The sequence below is a fragment of the Podarcis cretensis genome, assembly GCF_951804945.1.
Source record: "Podarcis cretensis genome assembly, chromosome: 10".
NCBI lineage: Eukaryota > Metazoa > Chordata > Lepidosauria > Squamata > Lacertidae > Podarcis > Podarcis cretensis.
The window spans coordinates 47,173,798-47,196,570 of record NC_137179.1 but is presented as its reverse complement, the minus strand read 5'-3'; the positions used below and the strand labels follow the sequence as shown (position 1 = coordinate 47,196,570).

At 42.0% G+C, this 22,773-nt stretch overlaps 1 protein-coding gene across 2 annotated transcripts in view; it reads left to right on the top strand.

The window, feature by feature from the left end:
* Nucleotides 1-22,773, top strand: part of HMGA2 (high mobility group AT-hook 2) — a 136,900-nt gene that overhangs the window by 43,098 nt on the left and 71,029 nt on the right. The gene's annotated exons all lie outside the window — the stretch shown is intronic.

Genomic DNA, 22,773 nt, shown 5'->3' with positions numbered 1-22,773 from the left:
CTCCTCCCATCAATGGAAGGCTGCCCATAAGAGAATGTATGGTTTCCTACTCTTGAGGTGGTGGCATTCCACTAATTTTTGCTCAGAGTATAATCAAAGAATCATAGAATTTGTATAGTTGTATAGTTGGAAGTCCCAACATGGGACTTAAACCCATGAGCCTGAAATTAAGAGTCTCACGCTTTACTGACGGAGCTAGCTGGTCAAGCGGACCCACTGAAATCAGTGAACGTGGCTAAGTTAGGTCTATAAATGTCAGTGGGGTCTGCTGTGAGTAAAACGTAGTTGAATAGCACCCTTGGTGTATGTGAAGGGCCTTCTCAGCAGTGGCACCCTCCCTGTAGAACACCCTACCTTCAGATGTCAAGGTGATAAAGAACTACACAACTTTTAGAAGACATCTGAAGGCAGCCCTGTTTCTGGAAGTTTTTAATGCTTGATATTTTACTATGTCTTTATATGTGCTGTAAGCCGCCCAGAGTGGCTGGGGAAACCTAGCCAGGTGATGGTAATAGTAGTAGTAGTAGTAGTAGTAATAATAATAATAGTAGTAGTAGTAGTAGTAGTAGTAAATGATGAACAGGCCAATCTTGTGTGGAACAAGGTATAAAACCAAAAAGTGGTACTAGTATCTAAACTAATGCAGAATGCAAGGATCTAGTGTGATCTTTTATATGTTTGGGCAAACAGCCAAATCTTAAGCAAATTAACAGAGAACTTAGCTCCACTGCGCTCAGTGCACATTACTTCCCAGCAGTGCTTTTTTTCTTTAAAAGTTTAGGGGTGCTCTCATTTTGACTCAAGAAAATCACCATTTTATAGTTCAAATTGGGGGATAAATACAGTAAATGGACAAAAGTAGAAAGATTCACAAAATGTTTAGGGGTATGCATACCCCTGCGTCCCCCCAGAAAAAAAACACTGCTTCCTAGTAAGCATGCTCAGGTTGCAGTTGAAAAGCTTCCATGTCATCTTTCACATTTGCAGCATTTTCATTCATTCATTCATTCATTCATTCATTCATTCATTCATTATTCCAAAGGGGATATCCTCTCCTGCAAATGTTTTTTGGGAATTAGCTCCTCTGACATTCTGTAAACTACACAATTGGCAAAACTGGATGCTTTTTCCTCTCCCCCCTGGCTTTCCTTGTATGGAAACTTGCTTTGCTTTCCAGCACTAAACTTAACTGACAGCGTATCACTGCACTCTGCTGGAGAAGTCAAATCGGACCTCTGTGGGTCTCCCAGCTGGCTGTCACAAGGGCAGGTGTGATGGCTGCACTGATAACCTCTGAGCTCTCAGGAATAAGCTGAGATGAAGGCTTAATGATGCTTGTCAGAAGCACAGTATAACTTAGGGCCTTGGACTGTGCAGGCTGGAGACAGATCCTTCAGGAGAAGGAATGAGAAAGATAAACAGAGATATCCTTGCAAAACCCAAATATCCACAAACACCTCCTTAGCACTACTTTGTGTTAGTCATGAACGGTGATCGCAAACATTAGCAGCTGGTTGCAATTATCCTTCCGAGCTATGTGCAATATTTTATATTCAGGTGGTTTTTTTTCTTAGTTTTTAAGTGGCCATAGGCAATAGAATTGTTTTGTGTTGTCACACTAAAAAACAACAACACCCAGATGTTTCTGGCAAGTGGGAAAGTTGGCAGGTTGGCTTGCTTTGTACGAAGGGGCGATAATTTACTGGGTTTTATTTTGGTCTTCTGAAACTCGGTTTCATTTCTACAAGCCGAGAGGCTTGTCGTGATTATGAAATAAAGTACTGAATATTCACAGGCTAAAATGAATACTCAAAGGCAACCCCTCCCCCTCAAAAATAAACCCTCAAACCTCCCACAGGTGAGAAAATTAATCTTTACAGACATTCCTGCATATTTATGTGTATGTGTGTGTGTGTGTGTGTGTGTTTATCTACTTACCTACATCTGGTGTCATGGGTACTCCAAAGCAAGCTGATCAATATAAATCTATTAAAAAGGCAACTTTACAGCAGCATGAGAGAGCTGTGTGTTTTTCAGCATTTAGCGTGATCTAGTGCTACGCTCTCAAAAGAAAAACAAAAACCATTTGGGAAGGAATGTTTGTTTTACAGTGGTTGACCAAAAGTATTCAAGTGGTTATAAAAAATGGAGACAGCTAACGATCGGAGGTGCCTCTTACTCACTCTGAAACTCATTCACAAACCTTTGACACTGACTTAAGGTCAGTACCGATAAGGAGAAAGGCATTTCCCAGGGAGAAGCACCAGAAAGTCTGTATTACTTGAGTGGAAAAAAGCAAACAAAAGAAAAAAGCAAACAAAAGCAGAACAGCACTCCTTATTGACCTTAAACGTAACCAAAGGGACACACACACACACACACACACACACACACACAATATACCAGGATTTTTTAAAAAAAGTTTACAAGCTCTAGTGAGGAACTTAATACCACATCTATTAATATTTCAGGTCCTGTGCGTCAGATATGAATGCTTCTGCAACAGCCTTACAATTGAGGCATCAGCTCAACAAGATGGGTGTAGGATTTTGCTTTCAGAAGAGTTTGTCCTTTAATAACCTTTAAAGGAACTCCCTTAATTTGTCTGGAGATGTATGTGGTTTCTCTCCCTTCTGGTACATCCTGCAGTTGTACAGCTCTGTGAGGATTGTGCTGTGGACCTTTGGTAGACTTACAGAGCAATCTAAGCCCCTGGTGGGCAGCATCAGAGTTTGATAGGGGGAATTATCCACTGTCTTATCCGGAGGCCTGTCACTTGTGCCAATCATGGCAGCAGTTTGTTGTTGTTGTTGTTTTTTTGGGGGGAGAATATATTCTGGTTTCTTGCCCCTAGGCTGGAGCAGCAGAGAAGAGCAGATTGGGCTCATTTCCCATTACTGTATTATATTTATTATTATTAATCGCATACACAAGAGTCTCAAGGCAATAAAAATAGCCAAAAAAAAAGTTAAAAACACAGGAACTCACCCCGTCATACGGATTCAAACCGCCAACCTTCTGTTCGGCAAGTCCAAGAGGTTCAGTGGTTTAGACAACAGCGCCACCAGCTCCCAGAGATAGAAACAAAATTGATACCCAGTGGAAAACCTACCAGTAGCTGGACTAGCAAGGATGATGATTATCATTATTATTATTTGTTGCCTTTATATTCCTTTTTCTTCAAGGAGTTCAAGGTGGTGTATATGGTTCTCCCCCTTCTAATTTAATCTCCCACAACAACCCTGTGAGGTAGTTCAGTTTGAGAGGCAGTGACCAGCCCAAGGTCACCCAGTGAGCTTTATGGTTGAGTGGAGATTTGAACCTGGATATCTTAGGTTCTAAGGGACGTGGGTGGCGCTGTGGGTTAAACCACAGAGCCTAGGATTTGCCGATTAGAAGGTTGGCGGTTCGAACCCCCGCGACAGGGTGAGCTCCCGTGCTTGGTCCCTGCTCCTGCCAACCTAGCAGTTTGAAAGCACGTCACAGTGCAAGTAGATAAATAGGTACCGCTCTGGCGGGAAGATAAACGGCGTTTCCGTGCACTGTCCTGGTTTGCCAGAAGTGGCTTAGTCATGCTGGCCACATGACCCGGAAGCTGTACGCCAGCTCCCTGGGCCAATAAAGCGAGATGAGCGTCGCAACCCCAGAGTTGGTCATGACTGGACCTAATGGTCATGGGTCCCTTCACCTTAGCTTAGGTTCTGGTTTGGCACTCTCAGCCACTACACCACACTGGCTCTCTTCAATGGCTCCTTGGCCAGCCTATTTCTGCCTCCTTCTTGTCCCACCCACCCTTTTTGGGGTGGGTACCAGCTACTTCCAGGGGGGTGGGGAATAACCACTCACACTTCAGGACGGTGAAGTTGGGGATTTTGTGGCAGAGTGGGATTTAGATCTGTCTTTTCCAGTTGGCTCTAAATTTACATATGCTACGCAGACTGAAAGCGCTTTTCAGTTAATAGAGGAACACCACCTTCCTCTTTACTACCTGATTCCTACTCTCTGCTTAAAAGCCACCATCTGATTTCAAAGAGACTTCTCCAAATGCCGTGCCCAGCAACTTGGAATTCACGGATTAGTAATGCATTGGCCAGCTAAAAAGCACTGGTTAAAATACATATTATTGTGAAACAGTCTTTCCATTACAAGTAAAAAACATTTTCTAAACCCGCCCCCATCCTCTAGTCTAGTTGATCCTCATTTGGTGGAAAGACTGGGTTGGAGTCCGGATGCATTCCTGACTGGCAATGTCCTATGGAAAGAAAACAATGCACCAAAGAACCAACTTGTATTGAAAACATAATCATCAACATTTAGGATTCCCTGAATCCTTAGACTTCCTCCCCCCTTCCATGGTTTCCATTTTCAGTCTTTTTCAACTGCATATATTTTCTCTATTTTTCTTTAAATAATCCATTTTTACCTTAGTTTTTAGTACATTACAAGTGTTACTCAAATCCTGCCAAAGTTTTTAGTTGTTTACAGTGTTCTCTTGGGTAAATTGTAAATTTTCCCCATTCCTTATTGAAGTTTCTCTCTTCCTGGTTTCTGATTATCCCGGTCATTTTCGCAATTTTGGCGTAGTCCATTATCTTCATCAGTCATCAGTCTCTGGTCAGGACTTTATCTTCTTTCCATCTCTGGGCCAGTAGTATCCGCGCTGCTGTCGTCGCATACATAAATAATAGTTTCTGCTCCTTTGGTATCTCTGCATCTAAAATTCCTAGTAAAAAAGCTTATGGTTTTTCCACAAACATTTTTTTAAACATTTTCCCCCCAACTCATTATCTATCATTTCCAAGAATGCTTTTGTTATCTTGCACCTTTCTTCTCCTTACACTTCCAGTATACATTTGAAGCAGTTCTAGACATCTTTGCTAATTTTGTAGGTGTTAAATACCAACGATGCATCGTTTTCATATAGTTCTCCTTCAGTGCACAGCATGCTGTAAATTCCTCCCTCCATAACTTTCCCCAAGATAAAAATTGGATATTGTGCCCAATATGTTTGGCCCATTGTTTCATTACCAATTTAACTTCTTCATCTTTAGCATGCCATTCTAGCAACAACTTACTGCATTTTAGAAAGTAACTTCATATTGTTTTTCAATAACTGGCTCCACATACAGTGGTACCTCGGGTTAAGTACTTAATTCATTCCGGAGGTCCGTTCTTCACCTGAAACTGTTCTTAACCTGAAGCACCACTTTAGCTAATGGGGCTTCCTCCTGCTGCTGCGCCGCCGGAGCACAATTTCTGTTCTCATCCTGAAGCCAAGTTATTAACCTGAAGCACTATTTCTGGGTTAGCAGAGTGTGTAACCTGAAGGGTATGTAACCCGAGGTACCACTGTACTTAGAAATGCACACACAGTTGGAGCACCTACTTAGAAAGAAAAGCATCGTGATCCCAGCAACCTTCACTTTCATAAATGATCTGGTTTGACCAAGTCACTTCTGTTTACACAGTTCACTTCCCTTTAGCTGGATGCCCTTTTTCCATGTGTTCATCATGCTGTGTGTGTGAATCAGTTTGGGCAGAGCACACAGGAAGTCCCTGAGTACTCCCCTTTGGCAGGAAATTGCATCCAAGAAGCAAAGACTTGCAGCCAGTTGTCAGGTTTAGCCTTGCTTTGCCGCTTTGCTGTGCCACTGACCCGAGAGATTGTGCTGCACTGTATTCCGGTGCAATTAAATCTATCTGCTCCAACCAGACGGAAATAAGCATGGAAAAGTGGTGCGTGCTGACGTCTGCCAAGAGCAACCTTCGCCAGTGAGCAAAAGAAGGGCAAGGAGGTGATTGTGTGTGCGCCTGGCCTTTTGTATTAGAATCATGCACTGCTGTTTCTGCTGTTTCTGCCAACTGGCTTGCGTCCACTTTCTCTGTTAATGCTCAAGCAGCCAGGAGCTACCATGAGAGAGGAAGCCCCTACGCAGTTGCTGCGAGCTGCTCTACCCGTGTCTGCAATGGAATTTGTAGTAGATCCAGCAACAAAAACAAAGCAACCCCATTGAATCAGCTGAGTTTTATATCTATATATAAAAGAGCAGCAACAACCAAAAACAAATGGAACAGACGTGTACAGTCTAGCCAAAGGTAAACCTCATAAGTCCCATTTATTTTATTAGGAGAGAGTTAAGAACAAGGTGAATTGATTTAAATCAAGGCGATTTAAATAGTGATTTAGGCTATGGGGTGGAACTGGTTTAAATCAAGCTTTGCTTTTGTAATTCGTACATTTCTAGAACGAATGTGTCCACTAACCTGTGGCTCACAAGGCTTACAACATACTGGATTTACGACTAAATGGATCCTTTATACTATATATAGGATCGTAGTCTGACACTGTTGTTCATTCAGCCAGCATGCCTTTTGTGCTAAAGAATTATATCCGTTTGCTGGAGGAGGGGGGTAGGCGATTGTGAAATTAATGAATTTTGGTTTGGTATTCTCTACACGTATGCAGCAGCAGTATGCAAATAACTTAACAGGAAGGACTATGCCAGGATGAAAAAAAAAAGGGGGGGGGGAATATTGAAAGTAGTTCCATGAGCTTGGCTAGTGTTTTCCTACCTTATTCTCCATTCCCCTCCCAACCCATGCAGCATGGCAAACTGCTTTCGAAACTGAAAGGAACTTCAGAAAGCGGTTTGTTTTGTTTTGTTTTAAAACATATGGGACAGAGGGAGACTGTTCAAAGAAAAATAAGTCAAAAATTCAGCTGGACTACCTCAAGTCTCAGCAGATCTTTGAATCCTTGCAGAAGCCCAGAATATTTCCAGGAGGAAAGACTTAATAGATACTGGATAGAATGGTGTTCTTCCTGCCATGTCATGAACAGCAAAAGTTGTGAATGAGCAGGGTGAATGAACACTGATATGGCTGTAGCTCAGCTGGAGGTTTTGAGTAGGTTGTCAGCAATATGCAGATGGCGCACAAATTGCCTGTGTTCCCTCTACCTTGGGAAGTTGGGAGGATGTATTTGTTTCCTTCCTACTTTGTAGGGGTCTGTGTTTTGGTTTTCTCCCCTTATCTCTTAGGGTCTGAGTAGGGTGACCTTAGATGGAAGGCCACCTGCCAGGGATACTGTCATTAGTAGCCTGCATGGTGAATTCTGCATTAAGCAAGGGATTGGTTCTTCCAGTTCTAAAATTCTATGATTCTGCAAGTTATGCCTTAAGAGAATTCAAAGCTTGATTCAAAGTATTTGTAGACCTTGAGTTGCATCCAACTAAGTCATATTCAGGGACGCAAGTGGTGCTGTGGTCTAAACCACTGAGCCTCTTGGGCTTGCCGATCAGAAGGTCAGCGGTTCGAATCCCTGCAACGGGGTGAGCTCCCGTTGCTCGGTCCCAGCTCCTGCCAACCTAGTAGTTCGAAAGCACACCAAAAAGTGCAAGTAGATAAATAGGTGCCGCTCTGGTGGGAAGGTAAACAGCGTTTCCGTGAACTGCTTTGGGTTCGGTGTTCCTTTGCACCAGAAGCGGCTTCATCATGCTGGCCACATGACCCGGAAAAACTGTCTGCGGACAAACACCTGCTCCCTTGGCCTTTAAAGCGAGATGAGCGCCGCATCCTCAGAGTCATTCGTGACTGGACTTAACTGTCAGGGGTCCTTTACCTTTTTTAAAAAGTCATATTCAGGATAGACTCAGTAAAAACCGAAAGATTTAACTTAGTCATGTCCATTGTGACTTGGTTGGATGCATCATGTTGTGTTCAGATCTCATTTGAAATCATGTTACTTTTTTTAGTGACAATATCATTGAAATTCAAAACAATAAAAGGTTCACTTTTTTTTAAAGAAAGTAAACGCCATTTAAATAAGTGCAGTTCCATAAAATAAAAACCAGTTGATTTTTACTCACCAAGGTTAAGAACATGCAAAAAAAATCCCAAACCACCCTCTCCTACTGTGACTTAAGTATGCTTCGCTTTGGCGGTATTGCGACCTTCATATTTTTAAAATCTACAAACACTCAACATAGCCTAGCAGCACATTGGTTCTCCCCTCTGCTGAAAATTTATATACCAGCCAGAAAATGATCTTGAATTAATTAATTTTTTTAAATTTTTTTTTTTTTAAAGGAAAAGCATGCATACATTTCTGTAGACTTGAATAGTTACTGTGTTAAACCGAAAGAGCTGGAGCAAGAGGAGAGGCCTGATCATGAGCTTCAATACCATCTTTTTGTTAAGTTTAGAATAAAAGCCATGAACTCAGACTGATTCCTCTGTTTTATTAAGACAGGTGAAAAGGACAAGGCTGGTTGTCGTTTCTCCTTTACAATGGGAAATTCCTGAATTCTGTTTATATAAGAAGTATGTGACAATACAATGGCTCACCTTTCATAGACATGCTGTTCAAGCATTTCTATACTGTATTCCTTTTGGAGGAGTTGAACACTTGGGCAGGCAGATGATGCTACAGCAGAGAAGGCTGCGCTATAGAATACACCACAAACAAGCAGCCACCAGTTGGTGTTGGGCGTTGCAAATCTGTTACTTAAGCTTAAGAGCCAGTGTGGTGTAGTGGTTAAGAGCGGTAGTCTCATAATCTGGGGAACCGGGTTCGCGTCTCCGCTCCTCCACATGCAGCTGCTGGGTGACCTTGGGCCAGTCACACTTCTTTGAAGTCTCTCAGCCCCACTCACCTCACAGAATGTTTGTGGTGGGGGAGGAAGGGGAAGGAGAATGTTAGCCGCTTTGAGACTCCTGAAGGGGAGTGAAAGGCAGGATATCAAATCCAAAACTCTCTTCTTCTTCTTTAATGGAGTTCAGAAAGGGTGCTCGCTGACCCCTAGGCTGCATTCCCATGTGGGGTTTCTTGCATTCCGTGTGGGTTTAGCTTAACTGAGTGTAAGGCTTGCACTTCTGTCCCACTTTCTAACATTCCTTTCACACTTCACATGCCTATGCCATCACTATGCTGGCCATGTTGCAGTAGATGTCGTTCACTCAGCAACCACGAGCAATGAACATCAATAGATTTCAAAGACTCATTGTCTTATTTAATAGATCTAATACTTCATCTCACCTACATGCCATCCCTCTCCCTCAACATTCCATGGGTTTTTTTGTTTGTTTACCTTTTTGGCATGTAAACACGTTGTAAATGGGTTTCCCCAGAACCAGATAACACAGAAATGAGTGCTGACATTGCACTATATTCCAATGCATACCATTAGTTTTCTAGAAGTGGCTTTCCCTTTTCTATTCACAGAATCATAAAGTTGGAAGGGACCCTGAGGGTCTTCTTGTCCAAACCCTTGCAACATAGTACAGTGTTACCTCCGGTTAAGTACTTAATTTGTTCCGGAGGTCCGTTCTTAACCTGAAACTGTTCTTAACCTGAGGTACCACTTTAGCTAATGGGGCCTCCTGCTGCTGCCGTGCCGCTGGAACACAATTTCTGTTCTCATCCTGAAGCAAAGTTCTTAACCTGAAGCACTATTTCTGGGTTAGCGGAGTCTGTAACCTGAAGCATATGTAACTTGAAGTGTATGTAATCTGAAGCGTATGTAACCTGAGGTACCACTGTAATCACAACTAAAGTATCTCTGACAGATTGCCATCCAACCTCTGCTTAAAAACCTCCAGTGAAGGAGACTTTGCCACCTTCCAAGGGACTCCATTCCACTGCCAAACAGGTCTTGCTGTCAGAAAGTTATTCCTGATGTTTAGTCAGAATCTCCTTTCTTATAACTTGAATCCATTGGTTCAGGTCCTACCCTCTGGAAGAGAGAACAGGCTTGCCCCATCTTCCAAGTGATAGCCCTTTAGATATTTGAAGATGGCTATCATATCTCCCATCAGTCTCCTTATTCTCCAGGCTAAACATACCCAACTTTCTCAACCATTCCTCATAAGGTTTGGTTTCCATGCCCTTCATTATCTTGATCAGGGGTCAGCAACCTTTTTCAGCCCTAGGCCGGTCCACCATCCCTCAGACCATATTTTGAAAAAAATATATGAACAAATTCCTATGCCCCACAAATAACCCAGAGATGCATTTTAAATAAAAGGACACATTCTACTCATGTAAAAACACGCTGATTCCCAGACTGTCCGCAGGCCGGATTTAGAAGGTGATTGGGCCAGATCCGGCCCCGGGGCCTTAGGTTGCCTGCCCCTGATCTTGGTCGTCATCCTCGGCACACATTCTAGCTTGTCAATATCCTTAATTTTTCCCCAGAACTGGATACAGGACTCCAGGTTTGGTCTAACCAAGGAAGAATAGTAAAAGTATGTGCACAGGTGCAGAACTGTGTTGGGTTTGGAATTAGTAGCTTGTTGACTGCTAAAATTCTAGCTACCCATAGTGTTTGTCAAGTAGGCTTACTGGCCGCTTCTGGTTCATCTTTTAAGCATTGCAGCACAACTGAGCTACTTTAGAATTTTACTTGCCATTCACTTATTATGATAAGATCCCAGTATTAATGTAAAGTGTGAAGAATTTAGGACGACTACTACAGTTGCAAATAGTTAATAGTTGGGCATCAAATTGAATGGGTTATACAAGCTTTAAATATTTGGGGATATTCTTTCAGGAACACTTAGCTGCCCTAAAGGCAACAAAATCCAAAACTTCATGGGCCATTTTGAGTCTTTTGGGTAATGGTGGGAATTTGGGTCCATCGGAAATTAAAATCCTTTGTCATGAAGCCTGTGGCCCAAAGAATCTGTGGCAGGGATTTGTGAAGCATGGGGTGGGGAAGAGATTATTTGGAAGTCATCCAAAATTCAGCTTCTTAGAGCTCTCTTGAACCTCCTTTGAGAAGCTCCAGCTGCTATGCTCAGTGCTGTAGTAGCACCTCCCCCATTCCCTTCCATTAGGGCACAGATATATAAGGTTGTGTTCATATATTTGGATAAAGCTTTGTCAGATGTCACAAAATAGATTTCACATAAAAATGTTTGCTTGATCAAACAGGGCCTGACAAGTAGAATATGAAGTGCAAAAATCTGTTACCTGGTTTTATGATTTATCCATAGATAGTTCAGCAAATCTAGAAATTTACCTGTTGAGGAAGATAATAGACAAAATTTATTCCTTGCACTCTATAACTGGTTGCAGATTATTCAGAATTCCTGCTGAACTGTATGGTATTCATTTATTAAGACCGATCGTATTCAATAAATGTATTGGCAAGATTTAACATTCTATTTGTGCTAAAAAGCTTTTACGTGACTGAGATTTCAAATCATGCCTTCAACTTACTTAAATGGAAAATAACACTTAATTCTGGCTGATCAATGCTTTTGTATTTATGGCCAGAGTAAAATTTAATATATTGTATGCTATACTTTTTCTCAGGCTCTTTATAATGCTACCAGAGCCAGATTTTAAAAGCTATCCTTGGAAACTACTCTAATTGAGATAGAATTTAAGGCTTTCTGAAACTAAATGGGGTTTGAGAAACTCAGTGTCCTAACATTGGGCCCAAACAGCAGGCTTTAATCCTTTGAAATTATTTTTGAGATGGGTATGAGTACTTGCAACTAAATTTGACCAACAGTCTATAATAAAGAATGTTATTATGCATATATGGAACAGCTTTATAATTATATATAAAGCTCAAATATCAGGTCAAGAGTCCTGAAGGGACCCACAGGATTAACTATTCTGACCCCTTCTAAGACAATATAACTATATATTAAAGTATCCATTACTTTCTACTTGATTGTTCTTTCTTCTTTTGATCAGTTTAAAGAACCACACATCTTGAAACAGCCCGAAACTATTAGAGTAATAATTTCCTTGGCCACTCCACCCTGCCCAATTTCTCTCTCTCCAAGTTAATGATGTCGTGTTTTCTATCACTGACGTTCAGTGGAACTTAAAGATGGTTCATCATGGTGATATTCTCCGAGTGTCCCACAGATTTTCACAGACAATACCTTGTATGAGCCAATAACTATGGAGGCAAGTGATGCTTCTCAGCTGTGATTTTCACAACTATGGTGACTCATCTGTCAGCTGTCACAACCAGATAAATCACCCCTTAGTATCCATAACTTCACTCCTAGAGAACACCGTTTACAGAGACACTATCTCCATAAACATGTGTGCAATTGCACTCTAGCATGTTAAATGATTATTTTACATGCGCAAACAAAAATAGCAACAATGTTTTGCACTTTCAGAAGGGACCATCTGTGTGCAGAAATCCTTTACATGTGCACATAACACTGGTCGGATTAAAGTGAATTTTTTTTTTTAAGAATCATGGCATAAATGGGCATGTTTAGAACTTATGCCTCTGGCTTACCTCAATATACATCTGGATCTTAAAAAACAATTCACTCAACAAGTAAATCCCCTTTTCTAATCCAGCAGTCTTCTTTGTAATGCGCATTTCCTTGCAAACAGACAGATGGTTTTGTAGAATTATTTTCTAAAGGCCATGCTTTTATTTACATAGAAATAAAAGTAATTTGTCCAAATTTCTGGTTTGATCAGACATTTCAGATATGCCTCTGTATTTTTGCCATACCTATCTCCTCAGCTTTTGAGACTATTAGGCGGTTACAAAACATAGGCATCCTCTTTCTCTCTTCCTGGAATGCAACCATGACCGGAAAAGGTTAGTAAGCATATTAAATTTCCATATTCCTAGCTTTTCAAAAGGACTGTGGAAGGTAATTTGCAGGAAGCAGCCAAATCTTTTTGTCAGCCTGCAAAGTGAGCTGGATAACCATTCACAGCAATTTCTCGACTTCCTTAACTTTAGAATAAGTTGTGCATTGATCTTAACTTTCCTCCTAGAGCTGATTTATTGTTCACCAAGTGTGGATATGGTGAATTAAAAATAGTTTTACAGTTGTCTCCATCTTTCTTCCTGTTCTGTTAGCAGCAGTGTGATCTCCAAACTGACTTCCATACGCTTACACAGGCTTGTTTAAACTGCCATAACAAATACCATGTTCTCATATTTCTTTTGCCGTGGATTGAGATCCCTTTATTATTACTGAGGAATGTTAATTGTGGTGTTTTTGTTTTTTTAAAAACAGCAACACTGAGAAATGTGAGCTCTATTTACAGATCATGCTTTGTAGGGCAAAAGTTATAGTCTCTCTGTCCAATTACATCCTTCCTTACATCATGCCTTATCTTGTGCACACACTCCTTACACACCTGAATATTTCCCTCTTCTGTAAACCATCTCCACCCTTCCTCCTCAAAGCTTGGAACTGTATTCCAGAGAGCAGCACAGAGATTCCACCTCTTTTATTCCTGTTGCTGTTGCCATCTGTCTGTCTTGAGAGACAATGGAGTGCACCTCTGGGAGTGAAGTCAAAATGATGTGTTAGCAGCAGCGAAGTGATGTCCCCTGGGGCGCAAGCCTGGGCAATGTGTATGGAAGGTCTGGGCTGCCCAGACGACAAGACTCTCCACTTGGCCTCTCTGATGTGGCCCAAAGGAAAGCAGAGAATACATCTGGCACCAACTTGGCTGCCGGAACCACCTTAGGGACTCTACTCCAGATTTCTGTAGGGCTTACTCTTCAGCCTTTACTTCTCCCGAAGATACCCTGCGAGGCAGCAGAGGTTTAAGGGTCAGAGTTTTCCTTCTCCCTTGTTGATGAGCCCCATCAGCCCCTCACTTCCCTCTACAGCACGTGCAGAAACTGCCTTCTTGACCGCTGGACCACTATTGGTCTCGTCCATTCAGTCTGCCAGAGCCTCTTTAAAGGCAGGGGAAGTCCCTAACTCACTGAGGGTTTGAGACCCATTGTCTACCCTCATCTGGTTTTGCCAGCCTGTCAGAGCCAGCCAGATGGGCGAAGTATTATTATTATTATTATGCTGACAGCTTCTAGGAGCCACAGGTGAGAGCTGAGTGCATGGTGGGGACCGAAGATGGACAAACTACCCCAGAAGGAACATGATATGTCCCCCACCAGAAGTACCACCCCTTCCCTAACACCCTATACATCCCATTTCTTATTCCTGTAGGCCTCTGCTTTCCATCAGATTTCTCTTCAGATTATTTAAGGGTTGGCTGGAATATATTGGCAGGAATCTCGTATCCACAAATGAGGTCATGTAGGAATCACTAGTAACGGGATTTTACCTGTGGCATTTATTGTTGTTGTTGTTTCTTACCCGTCCTTCACCATAAGGTCCCTGGGCGGGTGATAGCAATTCAAAAACACAATATTAAAAACAGTTTAAAACAAATAGCAGTCACAAGAATTGGGTGGGTCGTAAACCTAGATAGCCATTTGCAGATAATCTGTAAATGAAACGGCTGTCGCAGCAAGAAGGCAGAAGGCCATCTTGACTCAAGTGTGAGGAACATTTTTCAGGGTTGCATACCTCAGAGGCAACCTACTGAACGCTGCGCACCAGCAGTGGATGTGACCACACACACACACACACACACACGGTGGATAAAAACAACAACAATTTAAAAATATATATATGTTTAAAAAATCAGTTTTTAAAAATTTAAATCAGATTTTTTATTTAAATCAGATTTTTTGAAAAATTTAAATTAGATTTTTAAAATAAAATGCTTTTGGAGGGGAGGAAAAATCTTTCTAAGAATAGTTTTCTATTTAAGTTGCATTATAGTCCAAAGGCTATTCATCAAAAATAAGGATTTGTTTTAAGTTTTTCATGTGTGCGAAAACTCAGTCTTTTTTAAAAAATAATAATAATAATTGTTTAACCACATCAGTTAACAAACATGGATACATATGCCATAATGTTATTGTTTTAGTTAAATAAATTGTTTAAATTTTTATTAAGGAAATGATTATTTTTCTCCTTTCAATGAAGTACAGCAGAAAAGTTGCCCAAATATAAACAGTTAACTTATTAAACCTCACAATAATTTCATAATTATCAATCTGTGTGTTTCTCATAGTATAAATAAATCAGGAATTTTTGATATAACTGGAAAAAAAACTACTCTGAAAATTTATTATTCCAAAAATGAAACCTTCGTCTGGTTGCAAATACTAAGATTATACCAACAAGAATAAATCAAGTGGTTTTTTCAAAGAGGGTCATATATGATGAAGTGAAGGGCTGTGAGGGCCGACCAAAGTTGTTAACCTTTTTCATATTTTCATAGTTGGAGTTGTTGAGCTTTTTTTTTTTTAAGGATTGAAGTTGTTGAGGGTTTTTTTTTTAGGATTTTACCCCAGGAAATAAACTGCCACAGGGGCCAGGTTAAACAGACCAGCGGCCAGATTAGCCCCCGAAATGGACTTTGGGCATGCCTGAGTGATTTCAATCATGATTTCAATTGATTTCATTTACTGTACTTTCCCGTGTATAAGGCTATGTTTTTTTCTTTAAAATTCAAGCTAAAAAGTGAGGGTCGTCTTCTACATGGGTAGTACATAGGGTGAACGTTTGATTGTTTGCTGCCTAGACTGTCAGCGGCAGTTGTGCATGTTATTGGTTGCTGCGTCAATGGGTGGTGTTGACTGGCTGACGCTCTGGCAGTTGGGCGGGTGATTGGCAGCTCATGCCGGCGATGGGGCAGACGGGAGGTTGATTTAGCGACACGTGCGGGCGAGCGGTTTTCAGCAATCCCCACTAAAAAGCTCAACAACTCTGGGCCGTCTCCCCCCCAATTTTCTTAAATTGGAGTCCTCCAAAGTAGGGGGGCATCTTATACATGGGGGCATCTTATAGATAGAACAGTACGGTAAATCAAACCCAGCCTGCACACACACCACACTGCAATTTCCACGCGGACATGCAAGAGGTATTTCCACGGTACAAGAACATTTCCCACCCAGAGCTGGGCTGCTAAGAGATGTGCTCTCCTGAGTCCCACACAAGAGAGACCCTCGAGGGCTACAATTCAGCTGCCAGGCCAGAGGTTCACCTCTCTACCTCAGCTCTTCAGGGATGGCTACAGAGCCCTCCATTTCTTTTCTTTCCCTCTGAACTTTGCCCCATTTTTTCCCCACCTCGCGCTTTCTCGCCCTGTTCCGAAAACCTCTGTTTTCATACGCCACCTACTTAGTCAGCCCCGTGATTAACATTTTTATAACAAACTGCCTACTTATTTCCTCACTGAGGATTAAGGGCGGCAGAGGTGCGGCGGTAGGGGGGGAAACCCCTTTTCCCTCCCACCGACACATGTGTGCTTCATGGTCTTAGCCAAGGGACGTTACGGTTGGCAGAGACCCGAGAGAAACTTGCATTTTGGTAGCTGCTGAAACGAATATTTGGCAGCGTGGGGAGCCACATGACTGTGATTCATACTGTACTCTTGAAATATGGCAAGAGGCCTAGGGAAGGATTTAGTGCCAACACTGAGAGAGCAGGGACACACTCAAATATCACATTCTTTTTATAGTACAGGCATGCCTCACAGGAAAAATATTGAACTTGGCCTGCCAGCTGAAAGAGAGCAGGCCCAATTGTGATTTTACGTCTTGAGTCACTCAGTTAATCAGTTAGTGGTAGAACATAGGAAGCCTTCTGTTAGTCCTATGGGGGGGGGGCGCGAAATGGCTTTTAATTAATTAATAGTGACATTGAGCAGTTTATTAATTTGCTCCAAACCGCTTTCATTCATAGATCCAAGGCTCTTAATGCGCTGCAAGCTAAAACAGCAGGGATCTTCCAGAATATTTGGCTATATATCTCTTTCAATTTGTAGTTTCTGTCATTTCCTTTACCACTTCAACTAAATAAGTGTTTTGTAAAAGTTCTATTGGTTCCATTGCTGCATTCTTATTTTTGTGTGCTGTTTGCTCAGGTATGCAAAATTTATACCCAACTTTGGATCATATACCTCAAATGTACTTATATAAGAGGATATTAGCTTGCTTGAAAGGTACTAGATTGAAGAACTGTGGTAGAATTTTTTAAACTATCATAATCTGAAGCCAGATATATGTAGCAGCCCGAAAAATATGCCACGAAAACATGATTTCACGCTATCTAAATGTCAAATGACAGCTGCATGCAGTTCCTTTTTTGCGTATGCAAGGTCTCGGTTTGACCTCCAAAAGGATCTCAGGTAGCAGGTGGAAAACATCCTGTACCAGAGAGCTCCTGTCAATCAGAGTGTACAATACTGGGCTAACTGGCCCTGTATAAGACATTTTCATACATCTCTGGTGGCAGTGATGATGGGGAAATATGTGTGTGTGTGTGTGTGTGTGTGTGTGTGTGTGTGTTTGTTTGTTAATAATCCAGTGCCAGTTGTCTAATCACTGGTCTTCAATAATGTTCGTTTCACTTGGTGCTTGTTCACCAGTTTGGTATATAGCATGATTGTTTTCCATTTGTCACACCCCCATCAACAGTTGCAAATGTGTATAGGCATTAAATGGACAGGGGTTCATTCATCGGTGATGAAGAAGCCAAAATAAATATATGTTGGCCAAATTTTAGACTCATTTTCTAGGTAAAGCAGACAAAAGTTATGCCTGCCAGGTATGTCAATCACTTGATACGCTCCACTGATAGGTGTAGTCATCATGTGTCAGTAGCCTGTACACACAGTGAGAGAGAGTCTCATTCAAAAATTAAAATGCAATTTAAAAAAATACAAGACACGGATTCCAGCATGCTGGTTAGAAACACAGCATAAGAGCAAAAACAGAACTAAAAGGCCAATGAAATGTTATTCTCCTGGTGCTGGGGGGGTGGGGTGGATAAGGACATTTCATTCTGACAAAGGCATTCCAAAGTCAGGGTGCCTCAACTGAGAAGGCCCTGCCTGTTCAGGGGGCGGAAAGTGATAGCTTGAAATATATTTGGCACATCTTCTTTCCTTGCTGTTGAGGTTAGCAATAAACTAGGAAGGGTGGTGCTAGGATACCTTCTCTGGCAGGGCACTCCAAATGCAGAGCAGTTCCTTCTGGCACCACCCTGGCTAGCTTAATACCATATTCAAAAGTGTGGAAAGGAGATACACAGAATATATTTCAGTCTATGAGCCCTTTCCTGAACCTCACAGTCCTTTGTCCTTTGTAGCAGTAGTACAAAACGATCACTCTTCCTGTTTCACTTCCTTTAAGGAGGTATCGGTTTGGTGCACTGTTATAAAAGGGTCACGTTCTCTTAATAACGGCCAGCTTCCTTAGCCCTGAACATTATCAGCAGCACTGTTGGTTCAAAGGCTTATTCCTTCTCAAGTGCCATCAATCTGCATCAGCATCAGAAATTGTCGGGTCTGTAGGATATGGAAGTTCCTCTTCCTCCAAGAATATGTCTATGACAGATTTATATTGATGACTGTGCTACCTACGCTGCAGTTACAGACTTCCATTATATTCAGGCTCTGCTAACTCAGTCCCCATTTCCTGTTTAAGGTGAGACAAGGTCCTGCCTGAACAAGGGGTGAAATTACAGCTGAACTTTCTAATTGCTGTTAGCACAGGAGAACCTTTGAGAAATATTGCAGGACCCTTTTTGTGTGTTCAAGGCTACCCCTGCAATCTCTTCTCCAGTATGCATGAGGCTGTGGCAGCTCCACGTTCACTTCTGTCTGACCCAGAAGTTCTGGAGTATGTCTGAACTCCCATCCGATTGAAGCTCCACAGTCTCAGGTGCTGCACTGAAAAACATCGTGTATGAACCCAGCAAAGCTTTAGATTGAGCTGTTTATGATTAACAATCAATAGTGTAGTGGCAAATTCAGAAATCCATCTCTTTATGATAGCCCTGGTCATACCCCCTCTAACATTATACCATGATCTTATAATTATACAAGAGTACTAATAATTATGATGTGGGTCTCGCTGTGGTCTAAACCACTGAGCCTCTTGGACTTGCCAATCAGAAGGTTGGCGGTTCGAATCCCCACAACGGGGTGAACTCCCGTTTCTCGGTCCCTGCTCCTGCCAACCTAGCAGTTCAAAAGCACGCCAAAAAGTGCAAGTAGATGAATAGGTACCGCTTCTGGCGGGAAGGTAAATGGCATTTTCTTGTGCTGCTCTGGTCTCAGTGTTCCGTTGCGCCAGAAGCGGCTTAGTCATGCTGGCCACATGACCTGGAAAAACTGTCTGCGGACAAACGCCGGCTCCCTCAGCCTGTAAAGCGAGATGAGCGCCACAACCCCAAAGTCATCTGCAACTGGACTTAACTGTCAGGGGTCCTTTACCTTTACCTTACTAATAATTAGGGATGCATTGCAATAATCAGTGCAGATCTCCATGTGTTGCTTCTCAGCTAGAGCTACTATTTTCTGTGTATGTGCATGAATAAATTATTTGAAGTGTTCCAGTATTTTCTGCTGGAGTGACTTAAGTTGCGTTTCCCTTTAAATTCCGTTGTACATAATAGAGTTGGCATTCTTGAAACTGAAGCACCTTGTGTTTTCACTGTTCCTAAATGTTAAGGATTGATGTACACAGAACCATTCCTCACTGATGTTCTTCCCTCACAGCTTCTCCAGAGTGACCCTAGGAGTCAACTCTCAGTGGCTGACTTACCTGCTTTTGCTTTCATTGGCTCCAAGCAACACAAATGATGAAAAGACTTATTCTCAGTGGCTAAAAAGCTCGTTTTCATGCTTATTGGGCAGATCCAGGGCATTGGAGGCAGGGATCCTCCTGGGATCCTGCTGTACAAATAGTAACAGGTCTTCAACCCCCTTTGATCCCAGCCACTACACCTCAGTTTACAACATAAATCCCCAAACCCTGTGCCAGAGCACATTAGTGTGCTGAGAGAAAAAAAAGGAAGGAAGAAAATAAGTATTGTAGCGGTACTTAGGATCACAAAGAACCCATACCCGGAAGAGATTGCCTGCATTGTCTCTACATGATTATTTCTCTGGCCTTCCCTTTTTTTGCTGGAGGACAGTGAATTCTGTCACATCTGTACATTGATTGGACTTTGGAAATTACTTTGTACCAGGCTGGATTGCTTGCCGACAAACCCTTCATGCAAGGCATGCGCTCTCATTATAGAGTTCTGGGCTCTCATGCAAGTTCCTTCTCATCCAGAGATGGGTTTTGCTCAAATGGTAGCTTTCTTCTTCCGATCCTCCAATGCAGATAGCAGATACAGAGGGATCCGTCTGCATCAGAACTACAAGCAAGGCCTTTTAGCACCTAGGGTTCCACAATTTCCTTTTTAAAAACCATTCTTGAAATTGCTGGTTGTGAATGGCAATGTTGTGTGTTGTTTGGAGTTCAGCCAGCTACTGCAATGAGTACCGCTATCTCCAAATCCCTTAGCGAATTAGAAAATAGATGGCTGGTATTGGGTGCTTAGCAAGTAATTCCAACAAATTTGCTCCGAGTTTGTCTTCTGGCATACTGTCATTACATAGGCTCGAAAGATCCATTAGCCATGTATCTTCTCTCTGATAGAACTTTAGATCTTTCTGGATTCATATGCTGGAATGATCATGGCGGTATTTGAGGAGCCCATTGGGAGAGGGCTCTGTAATTAACTCATAGAAATCTTTGAGCAGAACCAAATGTAGAAGAATGGCCCCCAGCTTTCTACTGTCTTCCTTTATAAGCCTGATTCTTGCCACTATAATCAAGCTAACAATCATGTTGATTTGTTATAATAATTCCTTTAAATGGAGGCCGCAAAGCATATTATTTTTCAACTCTGGTTGTCTCACTTTAAAAAATGAACCCTTAAATGTGAGCCATCTGCTACACTTATCAAATAAAATGTGATAAACCAAGCATGTTTGAGTGCATGCATTTTGCCGGGTTTGCATTTTTTCGACGACCTATTCTCAGAGTTGATACTTATCTTTTAGACTGTCATACAATTTATGCAGCTGATGGCAATTAAAGAAACTGATTTGTGGCCATTTACATTCCTTTCAGAGGGTTCCAGTTAACATGTTATTCTCTCAATATATCATTCCTTTACACAATTTAACACTTTAGGCTGTACTTTCGCACAGCGATGCACATGTACATGCTATTTCACATTGATTTCTGTGTAACTTCCGATTTGCGTAATTTATGTAGGCTCATGGCTTTAACTGTGTGTGGCACCGATGCCTTCTGCTGCTGTTTACTTTCATTAAGAGTACGAATGGATGACACCCAAAGTGTTGGATGTATTACAATTTCACCTTTCCCATGCCATGTTGAGCTGTGATGTTCTGTGCCAGTATAGCCTCCAGAAAGTCATTGCAGTACATTGCAGCAGTCAGCCAAGGTTAACCCATTGTATCTTAAGTATTCTTTTGATTACGGCTTTGCTACAACAAGTGAAATGTTAATATACACAGCAATGGTGATTTATTCGCATCCTAGTAATAGCTATATTTTATTTTAGATACATACTCCAGCATGCAGACAGCTGCGTACATAGGTGGTAGTAGGGGGCACTTAGTTAAAGGGGTTTTTAATCTTTGTAAAATAACAGTGAGAGGACCAAAAGCAGCTGATATCCTCAAGCTGCCATTGTTTCCCTGGATTAGCACCCATGCCCAAGCCACTAGTGTGTCTTAGAAAGGAAGAGGTTGAGTTGCACCCATTAGGCTGGGAGAAGGAAATTGCTGTGCTTCTGCCCACCTCCTTTTGCTCTGTGGTGCTCCTTTCCCATGGTCCATTTTCCATGGAGCTAGCAGATACAAAGGACTCTCAACCTTAGGTGTCAAGTGGCCTCTACAGTTCAGGATCTTCCATGACCGGACATCCTTGTAGTAACCACCATACCTGTTTTGTAGGGTCCATATCAGAAGAGCTTGTTGTTGATGCAAACTTAGTATGTCCCAGGATTTCATATAGTCACTGAAACAATGATGATGGCAACTTCTAGGTCCTGGAATCTAGCTTATGAAAATGGCTGTGGCATGGGGCTGCTCATCCCTGGGATCTCCTGGGGCTGAGGTAATTTGTGGCAATAGCCCCTGCAGTTACTTGGAGCTAGGTGGAAGGGAGATGATGTGGGAGAAGGGAAGAGCAGTCTTTACCTTCCCTCTCTCTTGTCTCCTTCATCCACTGTATTGCTTCACATGAGTCTTTGTTTTGTTGTGTTCCACCCGTTGGTATTGTAAACTTAGGACTAGTTCACATATTTTTAATATCTGTATGAAGACTCTATGAATTTCCTTTTTCCTCAAGAGCTTATGCACTCATTTTAGGAATAATAAAATGCAAATACCTACAGTGAAAAAATGTCACTTCCAACCTCTTCTTTGTGGCTCTGGAACAACCCTGCAAATGTTGTTAGACTACAGCTCCCATCATCCCTTACCACTGGCTATGCTGGCTGGGGTTAATGGGAGTTGTGCACCAAAGTATCTGGAGGGCACCTAGTTGGGGAAGCTTGCTCTGGAACTGGGTCCTAAACTGGAATATCATGCCTTCCTACATCTCCCAGAAAAACATGGGTTAGGGCGGTGTCACTTGGTTCAGCATATAGTGAAATGGGAGGGTGAAGGTTGGATTTAAGCCTTGAAGCATGGCTTAGGGCGGTGTTTCCCAAACTTGGGTCTCCAGCTATATTTGGACTATAACTCCCATCAAGACCAGTGGTCTAGCAAGACCAGTGGTCAGGGATGATGGGAACTGTAGTCTAAAAAAACAGCTGGAGACCCAAGTTTGGGAAACACTGGCCTAGACTATTTGGGCACTTCTTTGCAACATGTGCTAGCTCCAGTTATTATATGATAAAATATATGACGGCCTAACAGTGATAGTGGCAAAATGAGTATGGATTTCAGCAGGGACACATACGGTTTTGTGAGGGGTTTTTTTGTTGAGTCTGGGATGGGTAGGCTGCTTCACAGCAACTGTGCTGATCTCTACATTAACGTTTTGTAGACGAAATGCCAGAACTGGTGGGGGGAATCGTAGGGTCAGA